Source organism: Halichoerus grypus, chromosome 7 (genome assembly GCF_964656455.1).
Source record: "Halichoerus grypus chromosome 7, mHalGry1.hap1.1, whole genome shotgun sequence".
In the NCBI taxonomy this organism is placed as follows: domain Eukaryota; kingdom Metazoa; phylum Chordata; class Mammalia; order Carnivora; family Phocidae; genus Halichoerus; species Halichoerus grypus.
The window spans coordinates 126,538,514-126,557,762 of NC_135718.1; the positions used below are offsets into that span (position 1 = coordinate 126,538,514).

At 43.8% G+C, this 19,249-nt stretch overlaps 1 long non-coding RNA gene across 3 annotated transcripts in view; it reads right to left on the minus strand.

Moving 5' to 3' along the window:
* Positions 1-18,764, minus strand: part of LOC118532241 (uncharacterized) — a 32,030-nt gene extending 13,266 nt beyond the window's left edge. For all 3 annotated transcript variants that reach the window (XR_013449914.1, XR_013449913.1, XR_004915608.2), the window contains exons 1-3: positions 18,458-18,764; positions 18,259-18,316; positions 760-1,006 (exon numbers count right to left, since the gene is read on the minus strand). This is a non-coding gene — a long non-coding RNA (uncharacterized LOC118532241). The remainder of the gene's footprint in view (positions 1-759; positions 1,007-18,258; positions 18,317-18,457) is intronic.
* Positions 18,765-19,249: the final 485 nt, after the last annotated feature.

Here is a 19,249-nt window from a genome sequence, read left to right on the forward strand (position 1 = left end):
CTGGGGCTTCCTAGCTGGCCTCTCTACATCTGGCTTCTCAGGACCACCAACCCCAACATTCCCGCAGTTCTCACCATTGCAGCCGTCCTGACCCCATCCGGGGTTCTTGGTGAGCCTCTCCTCTCTGGCAACATTTTATTGATACCAAATAGAGTTATTGCCCAATTTGATTATTTTTATTTAAGTTTATTTATTTAGGTAATCTTTATACCCAACATGGGGCTTGAACTCACCACCCCAAGATTAGGAGTCACATGCTCTCCTGACTGAGCCAGCCAGGCGCCCCCAATTTGATCATTTTTAAAAAGGAAAAAGGAAAAGATTTCTAGTTCCTAAACATGTTCCCTTTTGTGCATTACACACACCGGGCAGCACGCCCTCACCCCAGCCCCGCAACATTAGTAAGAGCAAAAGCAATGGCTGGGCCATCGGCTGTTACTGGAATTTAGGGCTGAGACAAATTATTGTTATTACCAGGTTATAAACCCTAAAAAAAAAATACCATAATGGAAATGCTAACAGCTCATTAACTATAATGAGTGCCATTGCACAGGACGCGTTCCGGCAGAGGGATGGCAACTGTGTTAACTGGTCTTTCAGCAGCCGGAAGAGCTCAGGCCCAGGGTGCTCGACACCAGGCAGGAAGGCCCCTCACGTCGGGGACCGACCACTCTGCTGGTGGGCGCGACTCCTCCCGGTTCCCGGATCAAGCCGGGCAAAACGCAGTTTATTTACACGACCTGACTCCCTGACTCGTACCTTGAGAGAAGGCAAGGCATCTGCGGGACGGCTGACAAAGAAGGGAAGTCAACCACCGGCATCGGCAGACCGGAGAGCATTAGGCTCGGACATCGGACGCAGGCAGGGCCCGTTATCGCAAACAAGCTGTTTGCTTGCAGTTGAGTCTATTTCTGGAAACTGTTTACCTAAATGAAATTACTTATCCACTGGGGCATGGTTCAAAGCTCAAAAGATAAGTGCAGGCGGCTGCTAAAAAGATGCAAGCCTGGGAAAACAAGGGAGAAAGAACAAAGTTAGATTAATCCTGGGAAAAAAGACTCAATGCCATAAAAATTACATGGCATTCTTTGAGACCATCAATTAATTTGAATTCCAAAAGTTCAAAGCCACTATTTAAGGGAACTAATTAATAGCTAATATTCTCCCCAGAGTGATCTAGAAGGTTTGGAGAGCCAGTGCACGGAGGGGCTGACCGTTCTGTCTCTCATTGGTCGATACGGGTAACACCGGACTGAGTCCCTGGAGCACAAGTCTGGGAATTCCCATGCCTGGAATATTAATGACACTTAGTAGGTCTTACTCAGACCCCTCCTGAACTTCAGCCACTATTTTTCTGGGCCTTTGGCTCCCTGAGGTCACCTTTGAATTAAGCTCTGTGGAGAAGTGGACCCTAAGGTCCAAGATTAGAACCTAATCTTGTAGATTCTATTACAATTGTTCTTCTCATCAGCTACGCTGGGGGAAAGTTCTTATTTGACTTTTTAACCTTAGGTGCCGAGTGTTGAGTTCATCTTATGCCTCAGTTTCTGGCACATCATTATCACTGGTCCACATCTGTTCCCTCTCTTTAAATTTTGTAAATTCCCTTTTGATCTCCCTGCTCACCCCTGTCCTCCTCTCCTCCAACCCATAGGCAGCGAGCCTAAGCTACTTAATGTTTATTTTGTTTGCTTGGATATTGGGATATTGCTGTTTGGTGTCCATATATTTTTCTTTTTGCTCCTAATCCTCTTACCCAGATTTACTTTTATACGTGTTTCAGTCTGGTCTTTGTCCATTTGCATTTTCATTGTTTGCACATTTGAAGTGATCTCAGAGATAGGGTCTTTGTGTACTAATTTTTTTACTTTTTCTATCATGGGACTTTTTTTCTAGTCTTTGATAGTCTTTTTTTTCTTATCTCCCTGCACCCCCAGCAGGTAATCACTGCTAACAGCATGGGCAGTGTCTATCCCCACGTATTTCTCCAGGGTCAGTCAAACCCCTAAGCTAGTGAACACACGTTGTGTGTGTGTGTGTGTGTGTGTGTGTGTGTGTCTGAGAGACAGAGAGATCTACTTTAATGAAAATGGATTCAAAATCCATCTCTCTGCAGTTTGCTTTTCTCTTTTAAGAATATGTGGTAGTCATCCTTCCAGGTTAGTAGATACAGCTATAATGCATTCTTTTTAATAGCTGCATAGTATTTCATGGTATAGGTGTTCAATGATTCATTCAACCATTCCTTACTGATGGGCATTTCGATTGTTCTCAGTTTTTTACAACTACAAACAAAGCTGCAAGGAATATTTGTGTGCATGAATCCATACATACAGATGCTTTTATTTCTTTTTTTAAAAAAAGATTTTATTTATTTATTTGACAGAAAGAGAGATAGCGGGAGCAGGAACACAAGCAGGGGGAGTGGGAGAGGGAGAAGCAGGCTTCCTGCCGAGCAGGGAGCCCGATGCTGGGCTTGATCCCAGGACTCTGGGATCATGACCTGAGCCAAAGGCAGACACTTAATGACTGAGCCACCCAGGCGCCCCTGGGTGCTTTTATTTCTATAGGATCGATTCCTAGGAACGTGCATGTGTTTTTATTTATATAAATGGTATTAGGTTATATACCACGTTCTATTTCTTACTTTTTTCCTATGCTCTATGTTTTTGAGATCTATCAGTGTTGTAGTTTGTAGGCCTACTCTGCTGATTCTAACAGTTGCCTAATTCTCCATAGTAAGCTCCCATTCCACTTCAGCTATCACTCTCCAGCTGATTGAACATAACAGCAACAGCAGCACAACGAAGAAGTACTTCTAAAACACTACTGAGAAATTAATAGAAAAGAAATAATTCCAGCTTTTTCAAACTGTCAATACATCTGACTTTGGAAAATTGTTATGACCAACCAGGGCACAGAGAGCAAGGGGAGATGGCGAGGGTTGGGGGGGGTGTTTCCCATTTGTTAGGAATCTACTATTTATCAGGCACTTTACAAAAGTCCTATTTGGCACTCAACACAAACGTTAGAAATAATATTTTACCCACTGATTGGATGAGGAAACTGAGGGATAGAAAGGTTAAGTGCATGCCTCACACGAAGGTGGGGCTGGGATTCAAAGCCACCTCTACAGAGCTCCAGAGCCTCAGTCCCTCCCACTACTCCTTGTGAGTTTCGACCCAGACTAACTTCTTGCTTTTTAGAGTCATCGTGGCAGAGGAGGGTAGGGGGAAGCACATAAAGTATCTTAAGATTTTCCATCTGCAGTTTTATCCAAGAATTCAGAGAACGCTGAAAATTGACATTTTCCCAACAAAAGTGAATGGTTTTAAAATAATCTTCCAAGAAACTCTCAAAGTCTAACACATGTATAGAGCTTTCGTGGGAAGATGCTAGTGGTAACAGGAACGACACGATCGGGGCTGAATTCAGAGTTCTCCTGGATCAGGCAAGAGGCAGGCCTAATTAGCAAAAGAGAAGGCATCAGGGAGTCTGTGATACAGGGTCAGATTGTCAGGATATTGCAGAGCGTGGAGGAGTATAACGTGGTCACACCACGTTGCAATGCTGTAACGACCTGTGATCCTATTGGTGTGAGGTCAGGGACGTGGTCCATGATCTCTGTGCGGCATGGACAAGGCACAGTATAAATACTGGCCAAGTGAGCGAATGAAAGAATGAAGGGTCTGTGAAGAAGACAGAGAAGGAGCTGTTGGAAGAAGGAGACAATCAGGAGAGACTGGTTTTGTGGAATTCAAAAGGAGTAACTTCCACGGAGGAGGAATAAACCATATAAAATGCAGCAACAGAATGAAGGGGAAGAAGAAGGGGCGCTAGAATGGGAATCAGCTGGTCTGCGGACTTGAACAAGGCCAATGTGCTTGGGTCCTGGGGATGGAAGATGGTGGTGGGCCCAGCACGTGCTTTGGGGACAGTAGATAGTAATGGCTAAGGACAAGTAGGAGATGACGAGATGACAGGAAATACTCTGTTAGGAGGTGAAGCGAAAGAGGTGAAGACTATAGCTGGAGGCCAGTCATCATTAAAAGAAAGGAATCTTTCCTAGAGGACAAGGAATGATTTACCTGTTTGTAGGGTGGGAAAGCCGATGAAGAAAGAGACAGACTGAGAGGAAACAGACAATAAATAAGCAAGAATAAATACAACTGGGGGGCTCGAGATTTTAGAGAAGGCAGGTGGTGGACCTTCTTATTGTTCGACTTGGGGGCATGATTTGCTTTGACCGGTGGAGTATGGAGACATTGACTATGTGCCATCTCCCAACAGAGGTCTTCAGAGGCCTGGATGGACCTGCTCCATCTGCCAGGAGAACAGCGGGGCCCAGGCAGGAGGCGCCTCGACAGCCTGGGACCTCAAAGGGAGCAGAGCGCGCACCTGACGAGACCTGCCGCCGGGAGCCCCGCCCCGCCCAGCCCCGCCCAGGACCTTGAAAGAGAAATGAAGGCTCTAACTGTCGGCACTAGGATGGCAGGTCGTTTGTGACCACAGCAAAAGCCAACCGCAGACTGCAGAAAGGAGTCATGTGTCTCGGAAGGGTCCGGGGCCACTGCTTTCTCAGCAACGGGAGGGGAAGCTGAGATGGATGAATAGATGAAAACAGATATGTTTGCAATGGAAGGAAGGGAAACTGAGGAACTTCTCACCTGCCGCTCTTTTCCAGGCTCAGCCCAGCTCCAGGTGAGGCCATCCGGGGAGGGCAGTGCGGAACAGCACTGTGGCCTGGAGGGGAGGGAGCAGCCGAGTAGAAGGGCTGCAGCGGAGAGCGGGAGGGGGGCCAGACTGGAAGCATGAGAGGAACGCCCAGGGTCACAGGGCCCTCGACTGAGCCCAGGCTCGCAAATGCACCAATGCACCGGACAAGAGGATGAGAGGTAAAAAAAGGATCCCTCGGGGGTGCCTGGGTGGCTCAGTCGTTAAGCGTCTGCCTTCGGCTCGGGTCATGATCCCAGGGTCCTGGGATCGAGCCCCACATCGGGCTTCCTGCTCAGCGGGAAGCCTGCTTCTCCCTCTCCCACTCCCCCTGCTTGTGTTCCTTCTCTTGCTGTGTCTCTCTCTGTCAAATAAATAAATAAAATATTAAAAAAAAAAAAAAGGATCCCTCTCCAGAACGCTTCAAAAATGGAGCAGAAGGAAAACAGGGGAGGAAGTTTCCTAAGTTCAAAATTAGAAGCCAGAATGTCAAAGTATCCTTTTTGCCATGTCAGGGACATGTCTCTGAGAGTGAGGTCAATGTCATGGGCCTCCTAATGTCGGTACCATTGACGACAACGAAGAAGAGGAACTTGGCCATAAATGGCAACTTACCCTTCCTCCTTGCTTGTCACTGTCTCTGCTATTGCTCCAAGTCACCTGAGTCTAACTGCCAGCCTGAGAGCAGTACAGCGACAAAGGGACCATGGTCCAGGTCCCCAGGCCTCAAGTTACCAGCAGAACCCATGTCCGACCACTTCCTTACTCTCTCTCTCTGAACTTCGTGGCAAACTTTCAAGACTGACTGCAAGATCTTTCAAGCTGCTGCTACAGGTTTTATACTATCATAAGTTCCCAGGGAGTCTAGAAATGCCAAAAATAGCTCAATGGCTACAATAGTTAAGAAAAGAAGAAATCAAAGATTTCTTATGATATCATATGATATCTCTAAAAGATACCTCTTTGGTTATCTATCCAGAGAACCTTTTTCTTTTTTTTTTTTTTTTTGCAAGGTTAGTGTAGCTCGATGGCAAAAACAAAAAACAAAACACAAAAACAAAAACAGAAAGCAGATGGGGCGCCTGGGTGGCTTAGTCAATTAAGCGTCTGACTCTTGATTTCGACTCAGGTCATGATCTCAGGATCGTGAGATCGGGCCCCACATTGGGCTTTGTGCTCAGCACAGGGTCTGCTTGAGATTCTCTCTCTCTCTGTCTCCCTCTACCCCTCTCCCTGCTCGGGCTCTCTCTCTTTCAGATAAATAAAATCTTAAAAAAAAAAAATCAAAACACCATAAAACAGAGCTTGGCCAGAGACCAAGCAGTGTGGTAATTGAGAACATAAACTCTGGGGCCAAGAGCCTGGGTTTGAATCCAGGATCTGCCAAACTGTGTAACTTTAAGCAAGTTGCTTGATCATACTATGATTAATAATCCCTATTCCCACACTGTGACATAATAATCCCTCAGTACATCTTATCTCTGCCACTTACCAGCTGTGACCTCGGGCAAGTTACTTAATTTCTCTGTGCATCAATTTTCTCCTCCGTATAATGTGGATAATAATAGTACCCACTTCATAGGGTTGTTATGAGATGTAAGTGAGTTAATACACATAAAACAAAACAGTGCCACAAAAGTGATAGCTATGATTTTCCTTCTTTTTAATCTATGGACAAGCTAGCTAGGCACTTATCAAAAAATCTCTGTTTGTTATTTCCCCAGTGATCCCAACCATTTCAAACCTAATCTCTTAAGATAACAAAGAATTTTAGGCCTCCATACCATCCTAAAATATAACTCACAGATAAAATAACCAACCTAGGGGTGCCGTTGAGTGTCTGTCTTCGGCTCAGGTCATGATCCCAGGGTCCTGGGATCGAGCCCCGCATCGGGCTCCCTGCTCAGCGGGGAGCCTGCTTCTCCCTCTCCCACTCCCCCTGCTTGTGTTCCCTCTCTCGCTGTGTCTCTCTCTGTCAAATAAATAAATAAAATCTTCAAAAAAAAAATAACCAACCTATACACATAATTTCAGAAAAATATACACTGTTCCAATTGTATCATAAAGGGTTTATAACAAAATAAAATACATTTTAACATTAAACTGCTGAGCAGCACAACTACATTAGAAGACATAATGAGTCAGATGCTTGCCCCTATTTAAACTTATTAAGTTTGGATTTAAGAGAATACAAGAAGGGGCACCTGGCTTGCTAAGTTTGTAGAGCTGTGACTCTTGATCTCAAGATTATGAGTTCAAGCCCCACGTTGGGCAGAGAGCTTACTTGAAAAAAAAAAAGAGAGAGAGAAAGAGAGCGTAAGAAGCCAATCCATACGAGAAGCACGGGAGGGTGAAGAAGCAGAGATAGATGACACTAGAATAAAATCTAGTGTTTGAACAAATGGTAACAGACAAAACTTATTTGTCTATGCTGAGAGAAAGAGAGACATAGGGTGCCTGGGTGGCTCAGTTGGTTAAGCATCTGCCGTCAGCTCATGTCATGATCCTGGAGTCCTGGGATCAAGACCCGCATCAGTCTCCCTGCTCTGCGGGAAGCCTGCTTCTCCCTCTGCCCCTCACCCTGCTTGTGTTCCCTCTCTCGCTGTCTCTCTCTGTCAAATAAATCAAATCAAATCTTTTTTAAAAAAAGAAAAGAATGTTTAAAGGAATCACAATTCTCTGTTGCACATTTGCTGTCAGTTGCCTTGCTTATAAAAACAACTCTCTCAACTAAGGATGCAGTTAGAAACGCTAGACTACATTGAACTAGGCAGGATGCACACATTATATTATTCAACGACATTAAGAAAATGTCTTTATTCACACAAAAAAGTAAATACGTGGGGGTGATGAATGTGTTCATTGGCTCGATGGGGGGAATGTATATCAAATTGCCACACTGTACACTTTAAATATCTCAAGACTGTATTTGTCAATTATACCTCAATAAAGTTGAGGGAGGAAAAGAAGAAAATGTCTTTATTTCATTTAAGTGTCCCTCTCCGTAATAACATGATACTATATTATGGGCCATTCTTGTAATTTTGTGAAACTTTTTAGTGTTATTATGTACTAAAGTACTACTGGTTTGTATATATAATGTGTTCAATTCAGTGGGGTGTTCAAAAGTACAGTAGACTCTGGAACTGTCCCCCAAAGGCCGAGATGTGTAGTATCCTCAGTCCTTGCCCACCAAATGCCAGCAGTGCCTGCCCCCATCACCGTGACGACCAAAGAATGCCCCTACAGATTTCCAAAATGCCCTCATTGGGAAATGCATCCTTATCTGACTCATTCGTTCTGGCACAGGACGGAGTGGGCACCCGCTCTATGCCAGGAAAGAAATCTAGTTAGCTCTCACTGCACACCAGAATAAAGAAATTGAATAGTTAGATGTAAAAATAAAAGGAAATTTTAAAATGAAACAAAATTTTTAGAGAAAAATGTGCATGAAAATTTATCTAATCTCAGGTGGGGAATCCTTTCTAAACCTAAAAATCACAAAGGAAATTAACTGACTACAATAAAAGTTTTAAACTTCCGGGTGCCAAAAAAGAAAAACCAGGGACGCCTGGGTGGCTCAGTCGATTAAGCGTCTGCCTTCGGCTCAGGTCATGATCCCAGGGTCCTGGAATCAAGTGCCCCCATCAGGCTCCTTGCTCAGTGGGGAGCCTGCTTCTTCCTCTGCCTGCCACTCCCCATGCTTGTGCTCTCTCTCTCTGATAAATAAATAAATGAAATCTTTCAAAAAAAGAAAGAAAAACCAGGAAAATACTTACCATATTTGTTTTCTTTTCTTAGGGAGAGAGAGAGAGAGAGAGAGAGAGCAAGCAGGGGGAAGGACAGAGAGAGAGGGAGAGAAACTCAAGCAGACTCCGTGCTGACTGTGGATCCCCCCATGTGGGGCTCCATCTCATGACCTTGAGATCGTGACCTGAGCCGAAATCAAGAGTCAGACGCTTAACTGACTGGGCCACCCAGGTGCCCCAAGCATCTACCTTTTAAAAATCAGAGAAAATAGGGGCGCCTGGGTGGCTCAGTTGGTTAAGCAACTGCCTTCGGCTCAGGTCATGATCCTGGAGTCCCGGGATCGAGTCCCACATCGGGCTCCCTGCTCAGCGGGGAGTCTGCTTCTCCCTCTGATCCTCCCCCTCTCATGCTCTCTGTCTCCCATTCTCTCTCTCAGATAAATAAATTAAAAAAAAAATCTTTAAAAGTAAAAAAATAAAAAATAAAAATAAATAAATAAAAATAAAAATCAGAGAAAATATATCTTCCAAAAGGGGAACTAAAAGCTATATATCTATGATATATATAATCCTGGAGGGAAAACAATTTTTAATAAAGTATACTTTTATATCTCTTCCCAGGTTTTCTACAATGTGTATATGGCATTGAAATAATTTGGGAAAAAAACACAAGATGTGATTATTTTAAAGATTCTTTTCTGGGGCGACCGGGTGACTCAGTCATTTAAGTGTCCAACTCTTGACCTCAACTGAGGTCTTGATCTCAGGGTCATGAGTTCAAGCCCCGCATTAGGCTCAAAAAAGCTTCCTTCCCGACTCCTGGGGGGTTTATCTGATTCCTATAGCCTCTCAGTTGAGTCTCATTGTCCAAGATCCAGGAAACTATTTTCACAGTTTCTTTTATAATTGGAACTTTTATCACCAAAAACATTCTGAGTTGTTTGTTACTGGTTCAGTAGCCAGTAAAATGCGATCCAATTTATGTAGTGCAAAATGAGGAATGCGCCCAAAAATCATTTATAGAGTCAAATGGTAAATAGCTTCCCTACTTACTAAGGTAGGAGGAGCTAAAGTTTTATATTTTTCTGGTGAAACAGAAGAGTGATGACATGGAAGTTTCATTCAGAGCCCAAGAGCGGCAAATGACAGTGGGAAGTAAAATGCTTTCAGCACCAAGACTGGCACGTGGGTACTCAGTACCTCTTGGCTCCCCTCCCCTCAGTACCTCCTGTCTCTTTCACATCTAACACATGTGGGCTGTAAACTTTGGGAGAAGAGGACACAGATGAAAATTCTCAAGTATTTCCAATTCAAAATTCATGGAAGAAGCAGGGGATTTGGGAACTAGATCTTGATATTACAGAATTCAATGTGCTGAGAAAATGTATCCCTCAAGGGGGTCTTCTTTTTGCCTCGAATGTCCCAAGCCACCAGCTTCCTCCAGGCAGGCAAACTCTCACTCGTCCTTCCATTCTCGTATTTTCTCAAATATGAAGCCCACAACATCAGCCAACTTTCACTCTGTTGTGCTAAAGTAACAAACAATTTCATAAATCCTAATGGCTTACAACAACAAAGACTTATTTTTTAGGGAATCTAATTCAGACTTCTATCCGAATCTGTGTCTTCTGAATTGCAATTCTAGTTGTCCAAGTGCATGTCGGTTTGCTTTAAAAAAAAAAAAAAAAAAGGCTTATTGTTTTTCTTTCATGTTCTATGCATGTCATCTTCAGTTTTGCTCCATGTACCATCTTCATTCTGGGAACCTGGATGAAGAACAGTTGGCTAAGACACTGACCTTAACTTTCCAGAAGAAACTTCAAGAGACTTAGCTGCCACTGCGAATAATAACCCACTTGCTTTTTCATGCATTCATTCAATAACCATTTATGGAGTACTCCACTGTAAGTCAGATCATTGTGCTGGGTGCTAGGAATTCAAACATGAGTAAGGTATAGTTCCTTCCTGCAAGGAGCTCAGAGTCTGGTGAAAGTAAAAGACAAATAAATGAGTAGTGATGGAGTATGAATAAGGTTTTGGTTAGGTTGTGAGCAACAGAGGCACAAAATAGTGGCTTAAGACAAGTTGACTTCTTTTCCATGGGTAGTCCAAGGCTGGTAGGGCAACTCAACTCCATGAAGTCCTCACGACCCAGGCTTCTTCAAATTCCCCACTCTGCAGCCTACGATGTGGCCTATATCCTCATGCTTCAAGGTGGCACCTGGGGCTGCAGGATGCTCCAAGCAGCAGGATGAAGGAAGGAACAAAACAAAGGGAAGAGATGTCTTTTTTTTTTTAATCAAATTTCTGTTTACATTCCATTGGCTAGAGGCAATTACATAGCCACAACTTATGGGAGCACAGGGAGGGAAGGGGCATATCTTTTTTTTTTTTTTTAATTTTTTTATTGTTATGTTAATCCCCATACATTCCATCATTAGTTTTAGATATAGTGTTCCATGATTCATTGTTTGTGCATAACACCCAGTGCTCCATGCAGAACGTGCCCTCCTCAATACCCATCACCAGGCTAACCCATCCTCCCAACCCCTTCCCGGGGCATATCTTTTTATATAAAAGTAAAATTCCATAGCAAAGCTCTTGTCCATAAGACAAACATAGTTTTAAGCTTTTGAAAGTTCGCATTTTCTAGCTAAGAAAATTTAAAGCAGAGAATGGCTACCCAGTTACTGAACAGTCAACTTAAAATTAGAAATACTAGCATTTTTCATTATACCATGTTGTTTCTCAATCCCTTATTTTAACAAAGTAAATTTATGATGGTATATACCATATACATTTAAAACCATAAATTTTTAATGTAATAATGGAATGGGAAACATACTATTTTCCCAAGAGAGAAGGAAATTAGATATGTTCCAAGTCCAATTCCTAAATAGGATAAATCCAATGAATGAATGAATGAATGAATTCAAACAACATGCATCTCCTCTATTTAAAGAACACAGCACTGTGGGAAATAGAAAGAGGAGTAAGAAAAAAATCATTGTCCTCATGAGCATTAAAAATAAAGAAATAATATAAATAATTTTAAGAGAGTATATTATACACACCACATACTACCTGAATTCAGAGGGTTGAAGGCATAAGAGGTTTGGAGAGAAAGTAGTACTCTCACTGGGCCATTTAAGAAGGAAGGCAAGGAGAGGGTCATTTTGATAATGGCACCAAGAAACCCTCAACAGAAATAGAAGAGAACCCGTGGCAGCCTAGCTTCATTCATCCTGGGACCATTTTTTCCCACCTGTACACCATATCAAGCCATTATTCTTTGTCTACTGAAAACATCAATCCCTTTTATACATTCATTAAAAATAATTTATTCATTATTATAAAATGCTTTTAATTTTTTATTACTTAGTTAATAATAAACATAAATCACCAACAATGAGATAAGTATTCTCAAGAAACAGCCAACATAAAAGATTCAGTATTCAAGTACTTATGTATTTTTAAATTATCCAATAAAAATCTAAGATGTTTATTATTAATGTTCACAATCAGAAAGCTTGATAATGTACCAGAGGCCAATAGCTCCCATTCTTCTAGATCCTAAAGCAAGTGCCAGAGTAGAAATCACAGGAAGGGGCGCCTGAGTGGCTCAGTCGTTAAGCGTCTGCCTTCGGCTCAGGTCATGATCCCAGGCTCCTGGGATGGAGCCCCACATCGGGCTCCCTGCTCCGCGGGAAGCCTGCTTCTCCCTCTCCCACTCCCGCTGCTTGTGTTCCTGCTCTCGCTATCTCTGTCTCTGTCAAATAAATAAATAAAATCTTAAAAAATAAAAAAATAATAAAAAAATAAAAAGAAATCACAGGAAGGCTTATTCTCTAGGTATTCTGCCTATCATAGAACATGAAATTGCTCATGCAATAGTATTCTGTTTTAAAGCTATAGATAAAAAGAGGGACATGCAATGCGATGTTGTAATCCCTTCCAGTGCATCTAGGAACTGATCTGATCGGCCTTCCTTGTGCTCCATGAGATAAACATTATCATCCAACTTATAAAATGAATCCTTGCATTCTAAATAAATCAATCTTGGTTATTCCCCTTAAGAACATATACTGGTGTGCATATAAACAAAGACAGGATTTGCTAAATTATTATTATTTTTTTTAAAGATTTTATTTATTTATTCGACAGAGAGAGATAGCGAGAGCAGGAACACAAGCAGAGGGAGTGGGAGAGGGAGAAGCAGGCTTCCCGCGGAGCAGGGAGCCCGATGCGGGGCTCGATCCCAGGAGCCTGGGATCATGACCTGAGCCGAAGGCAGACGCTTAACGACTGAGCCACCCAGGCACCCCTTTGCTAAATTATTATTGATAGTCACGGGCAAAAGAGCCATATCAGAGGAGGCATATTCCACGCTCTCACCACTATCAGAAGTTCATACTGTTTTACTTTGTAATATTCCTGGTTTCTCAGGGTACCTGGGTGGCTCAGTCGGTTCAGTGTCCTACTCTTGATTTTGGCTCAGGTCATGATCTCAGGATCATGATGAGATCGAGCCCCATGGAGCCTGCTTAAGATTCTCTCCCTCTCCCTCTGTCCCTCCCTATCTCTTAAAAAAAGGTTTCTCTCCTCCAGTAGCCAGAGAGCCTCAACTGTAGACCTGAACTAGCTAAATCAGACACCACTCGCTGTATTTCCAGCCAAGCGAGACAAATGAACTCTGTTCACTCAGCTGGACCTCCAGGTAGAGCTCCCCTTGCTCTACCCTTTTCCATGGATTGCTTTGCCCCCCCAAGCAGGATAAGACCAGGGAACATGCAGCTGCAGTTCCAAAGTTCCAGTACCCACAGGGAAATGACACTGTAGGAGACTCATCTGATAATCTTCCCAAAACAGGAGTCACAGATCAGAAGAATCTACTTTCACAAATGCCCGCAGTAGTTATAGATTCACCTCCAAGGTCTGCTGTCAGGCCAACCCCATAGCAAAGGAAAGCACTTGGAAATTGTTCTAAATGCCGCATGCATTTAAAAAGTAAATAAACATGATCATCTTCAAAACAACAACATTAGAAATTTAATTTCTAACGCTTAAATTAAAATTGTTTGGTCGGAGGTACAGTATAATGCTTCCAAACCATTATCAGGTTCATATGCAAGACAGAGAAGAGAACACATTAGCCATCAATGTTTCAAATTTTGCCATAGGCAAGTCTAGGACAGAACCTCCAGAATTTCTAAACTCCTTAGTCAGGTTACTAACAACTATTACCTGTAAGCCTGTTATTCTTCAGCTAAAAATGTCCTCCAAGATAAACTGGAAGACAGCTAAATCTTTTCAATATTTACCTGCAATGACTCCTTATTCCTGATGACAGTTATATTGAATGTGGTTGCTTTGCTAATAGGCAGTGAAAGGACATTCCAGAACAACTGAGCCATAAAGACACCAACACAACAAATACTTGGTATCACCACGTGGTCTATCATGCACAAATTAAAGTTATTGAATCCTCAAGAGACAGATAGTAAAACTGATAGGAAGGAATGCTAACTACAGCAGGAAATGTAAATATACTGCTTTAAAGGGAGATCGAGAGAGATCAAACTGGGAAATGCATCTATACGAGAAACCAGTTTAGCATCAGCAATTAGTAAAACAACATTTAATAAAATGAATAAAAGCAATTTAATATCAACAATTCATATCGACAATTAAAACCTAGATAGACTACTTCACAATCTTTAAAATCGGCACCTCATCTCCTGGTATATATTAACCAATGGCTTTTCTCACTTGGACTTTGCGAAGTTAAAAAAAAAAAAATCAGAAGAATAAAACTGTTCTCATAAAGCCTTTTCTCTGCTGGAACTGCAGCCCCACCATTCAGCTGGCTGCTCAGGCCCCTGGCCCCGTGAGCACCGCACCACCAAGACCGGCAGGTTTGACCTCCTGCACGCCATATTTCATCTAACACAGAGGCCATAGGTTACTGGATGCACCACTGTCTTGTGTGCCTCTAAGAAACAAAACCTCCACCAAATCTAAGCCTTATCACAATTTCAGAGATGAAAATATGACACGTATACATTTCAGAATTGGTGTAACATGGTATGTGGTAAATCTTAGTTCCTTCTGATCCCAACGTCGCCACCCTAATCCAGACCCCCTTATATCTCACCTGGACACGTCTACCTCGTCCCCTTTATTCTTGACCCCTCCAGTCCAGTCTCCGCTGGCAAAGTGACAAATTTTACAATACAAATCTGATTATTCTTGGCTCCAAAATTTTCAGTGACTTCCCCATGCCCTCAGCATTGAGATCCAGCTCCTTCAGGGAGCCTGACTCCTATCATCTCTCCAGCCTCATCTCCAGCAGCTTCTCGGTCAATTTCTCACCTCCAACTGTATCTGACCCCTTTCAGTTCCTCAAACACCACACTCTCACCCACCCCTCAACCTCCATACACTCAACTCCCTCTGTGGGCTCATGATCCTTCTTTTTACTTGGTTAACTCCTGCCTATCTGTCTTGTCCATCTTGTCTGTAAAAACCCTCCTTGACCACTCTCCCCTGAGAACAGATCCCCTCCCGTATGCTTCAATACTCTGCACTACCCCTACATAGCACTTCGTGTACCCGGAATGATTTACTTAATTATTAGCTTAATTATGTACCTTTCCAACTTTAAGTTCTAGGACAACAGAGATTCATTTTAATCAGAACTGATTTCCCAGTGTCTGGCACAGTATTTGGTCCATGTTTGTTGATTGACCAAAAAAAAAAAAATCTTAGATGATGGCTAATGCAGTTCTCCGGGGCACTGTTTGGCAAAAACTAGTTTTTGCTGCAAAATGGTAATAGGTGCTTTAAGGTAGAGGTTCTCAAAGGGTGCCCTGGGCATACAGTAAGCATTTAATAAACGGCATGATGTTACTGCTGATTATAATGACAATGGCAAAGGTGACAATAATATAAGAAATAACATGTCATATCTATTCAAAAGGATTCACTTTTTAAAATACTCCATGATTGAGCTCTTTGTAGTTTTTATCCAGACAGATGTCTAAGCGTGACCTCTCATAACTGTACTAGTCATTGATTCTAAAATCCCAGGACAGGAAAAACGTCCCAGGACCAGTTTAAAAGGCCGATGATCAACAACTACCATTGACAACAAATGCTGTCAATGAAGTATATTCTCTCTTCAGTTATAAGGATAAAAATTTATTATCTGCAAATGTAACACAAGAATAATATTTGCTGTGTCTTTTAAATTCTAAACTATAAAAAGCATAGAACATAAGCTACTAGAAAGAAATTTCTTTTCTCATTTGCCAACCCCAATGTTATCTGGTGGTTTGCAACAGAACAGGTGTTCCCCAGGTAAACATTCCCTGGGCACACAGTGTAACTGTTTCATATCAGAGAGTCCCCAGCTGACCATCATGTTCCTAGCCCATTACTTGGAATTTGCAATGAATTTTCCCACAGACATTAAATTCTAAGACACGGTCTTGGTAATTCATACCAATTGTACTGTGGTATGCTATAACACATTGTGGATTAATAGGCTTTGTGTACTATGATATGATGTGAAACACTGAGATTAAATGGGCTTTATGAGTTCACTTTAGAACCTGGACACATTGTCTAATACCGTTTCTCTGAGAAAATAGGTTCCAGGGCACAGGAAGCCCAGAAGCAATGCAAACACAAGTCCCTCCCCACTTTCTCCCTGCCCCATCCCTTTATCATCACCCCACTCGGCCACAGCCCAGGGGGAGCAGCATCCCGGCAGCCCCCTGGGTGCCCTTTGGAACATCAGTCTCCACCCAGAGCCCAGGCAGCCACAATTTCCTTACCTTTCACCTCTCACACTTTACCAAAACATTAATAAAACTGCTCTTCACCGTCATCCGACCCTGGGAAACCTCACCCTGCTTATGGCCCTCCCACCATCGGTTCCCTTCATTCAGCATCAGCCCTGGCTCCATCCTTTACTGCTCCCTTAAACCATCTCGGAAAGGAAAACATGCTTCCCAAACCCTCCTTTCGCTGTCCCCCCCCCACCACCAACAGTTTTGCTCAGGCTGCTGCTCCCTTCTGTCTCAGTTCTGTCTGTCTCCAATCCATCCTTCCAGGGATTCTACCCATCCCAGATCCTACCACATTTCTGACACCTCCTACCACAGCCTACCTGACCAGCTCCTCACATGCACTCACCTCATTCTGCCTTGGATTTATTTTCTTTTCTTCTTCTTCTTTTTTTTAAATTTTCTTTATTTTTTAGAGGGTAGGGGCAGAGGGAAAGGGAAAGAGAATCTTAAAAGCAGCACGGATCCGGGAGGCAGGGCTTGATCTCACAACCCTAAGATCATGACCTGAGCTGAAATCAAGAGTAGGAGGCTTAGAGATGCTGGGGTGGCTCAGTTGGTTAAATCTGCCTTTGGCTCAGGTCATGATCCCAGGGGCCTGGGATCAAGTCCCACATCCCACTCCCTGTGCCGCGGGGAGCCTGCTTCTCCCTCTGCCTGCCGCTCCCCCCTGCTTGTGCTCTCTCTCGCTCTTCTCTGACCAAAAAAAAAAAAAGATAGGAGACTTAACCCACTGAGCTACCCAGGCGCCCCCTGCCTTGGATTTTTAATACTTATTACCTGTCTTTCCATCTTTCTTTTAGAGTTCCTTGAGGACAGGCACAGCTTCTTTATGGTGTCTGGATCCCTGCATTCCCCTCCCCACCACCCCCCAACACACACCCACAGCACCTGGCTCACTATAATGGTATGTGAATGCAATAGGAGTCAGCCGTCCAGTGTCTCCCTCAGTCTAGAAAGAGGCAGAAGGACATTATGGAACAATATCTGGGACCCAATAAGAAAAAAAATGTGAAATAGTGTCAATGGGAAAAGAAATCGAGGTGTGACCAGCAGAATAGTAAGACAGAAATCCAACAGTTCTCTTCTGGAACCATCAGCATATGAATCCGGAAGAGAAAATGCTCCATTTTGGTATCTGAAGGAAATAATACTAACAGACAATGATTTTGCCCTCAGGAGGTGCTATACCTCCATGTAAAGGGCATCCCAGGCATGCCCCTTCATTCTCATAGCCACCCTATTACCTTCATTTTACATAGGAGGAAACTGAGGCATCCACAGTTAATTAACTGGCCTCGGGTTACACAATTAGCAGGGCAGAGCCAGGATTTGAACCTTTTCCCGGATCCAAACTCAGCGACTAATTCAACTACCTGTTTACTGCACAGTTTGTTTATTGTTGTTTTTTTTTTTTAGTTTTTACAGCCTATTTGCAGGCTGTGGGGCAGAAGTCACCACCCACTGAGAGATAAAGAAATCAGGCATTCCTTCCACTCCTTGAGCGCCCCCCCCCCCCCCCCCCCCCGCCCCAGGCTCCTGCCTGGCTGTGGGTGAGCGGCCTTAAGTCTTCCAGCAAACCCAGGAGCTAGGTATAAACGGAAACTGAGCCGGGGCAAATAACCCGCTCAGAGTCACACAGCCCACGGTTTCAAAGGCAAGCTGCTGATGCTCCGAATCCATGCTTCAGGGCACCGACGGCCACAGGCTCCCCCGAGGTCCCCGCCAGAGAGACTGAGTCTGACGGCCCCTCTGCAGTCAGCCGGGGGGGCGGGGGCGCGGGACCCTTGCTCACCTGCAGTGCGGTGAGAACACCCCCTACCTCACCAGGTGGTGGAAAGGATGAAACAGAATAAAGAACGCGGTTGCCTACAACACAATAAACAGTCAAGGACAACCCTCAGCCCTTCCCTCTGTTAGTCTGTGCCATTTTACTTATCACTTACGGTGGATCAACCTCGTTCCTCTTTAAAATAGATGGTTTTCTCTGAGATCCATGGAAGTCTGCAAAAATGCAGAAGAACACAGTGAGATGGAGGAAAAAGAATTTCCTTTCTCTCTATTGATCACCCTTTTCCCCACTTTCTCGAGAAATTATTTACAACTCAAAATGACACCACAATGCATTATAAATAAAAAGCGTACCAAACAAATAACGAAGTCGCAGCCCTCGGGAGTTTACAAGTAGGCTATGTTAGTATTTGCAAAGTGCCCCGAGTGCCTTAGCGGCTAATTAACATCTTGGGTTTGTTTTCTCAAATTCCAGCCCATTGTTTCCCCTGTGAGCGCAATCCGAAGCCTTCGCCCCTAACGCGCTGCTGCCTGCATCTTCCTGCCAATAAAACCGCTTAAACCACAAGAGGTTAAAACAATTAATATTAGATGAAACCCCTCCGCGCCGAGGTTCCGGGGCCCGCGCAGCCCCGCGCTCTCCCGGCTGCACGGTCCCCGCGGCGCGGGCCCTGGAGGGAGTCCCGGAGCCGCCGCGCCCCGCAGGCTCGGCTGGGCGGCTTAGCTCCCCCTGGGGGGCGAGCTCTTGCAAAAGGAAAACCGAAAACGAGCAGATGCTTATCTGACACGCTGTGGCCTGGGAAGAATCGCAGTCAGACTGCAGCAATCCATTAGGTACACGGGCCGGCCGGCACTGCTATTTTTAGCGCGACTTTTATTTACATATTTCAAGAATTACTATCCTGATGATGGTACCTGTTAGAAAGGTCACGATCTCTCCAAAGGAAGTTCTGGATTTCCCTCCTCTGGTGCTCTAGAAACCCATCACCAACAAATCCCCCGCTCCTGTTTCAGACCCAGGCTTGCTGAGAAAGAGAAAGGTGTTTGAGGTGGGTCTCCCGCCCCGGGCAGATGTTAAGACCAGACGCCCATCACCCATGGGGAGTCAAAATTAGAACTTCGGTTTCCTTTGTATTATTACCCTCA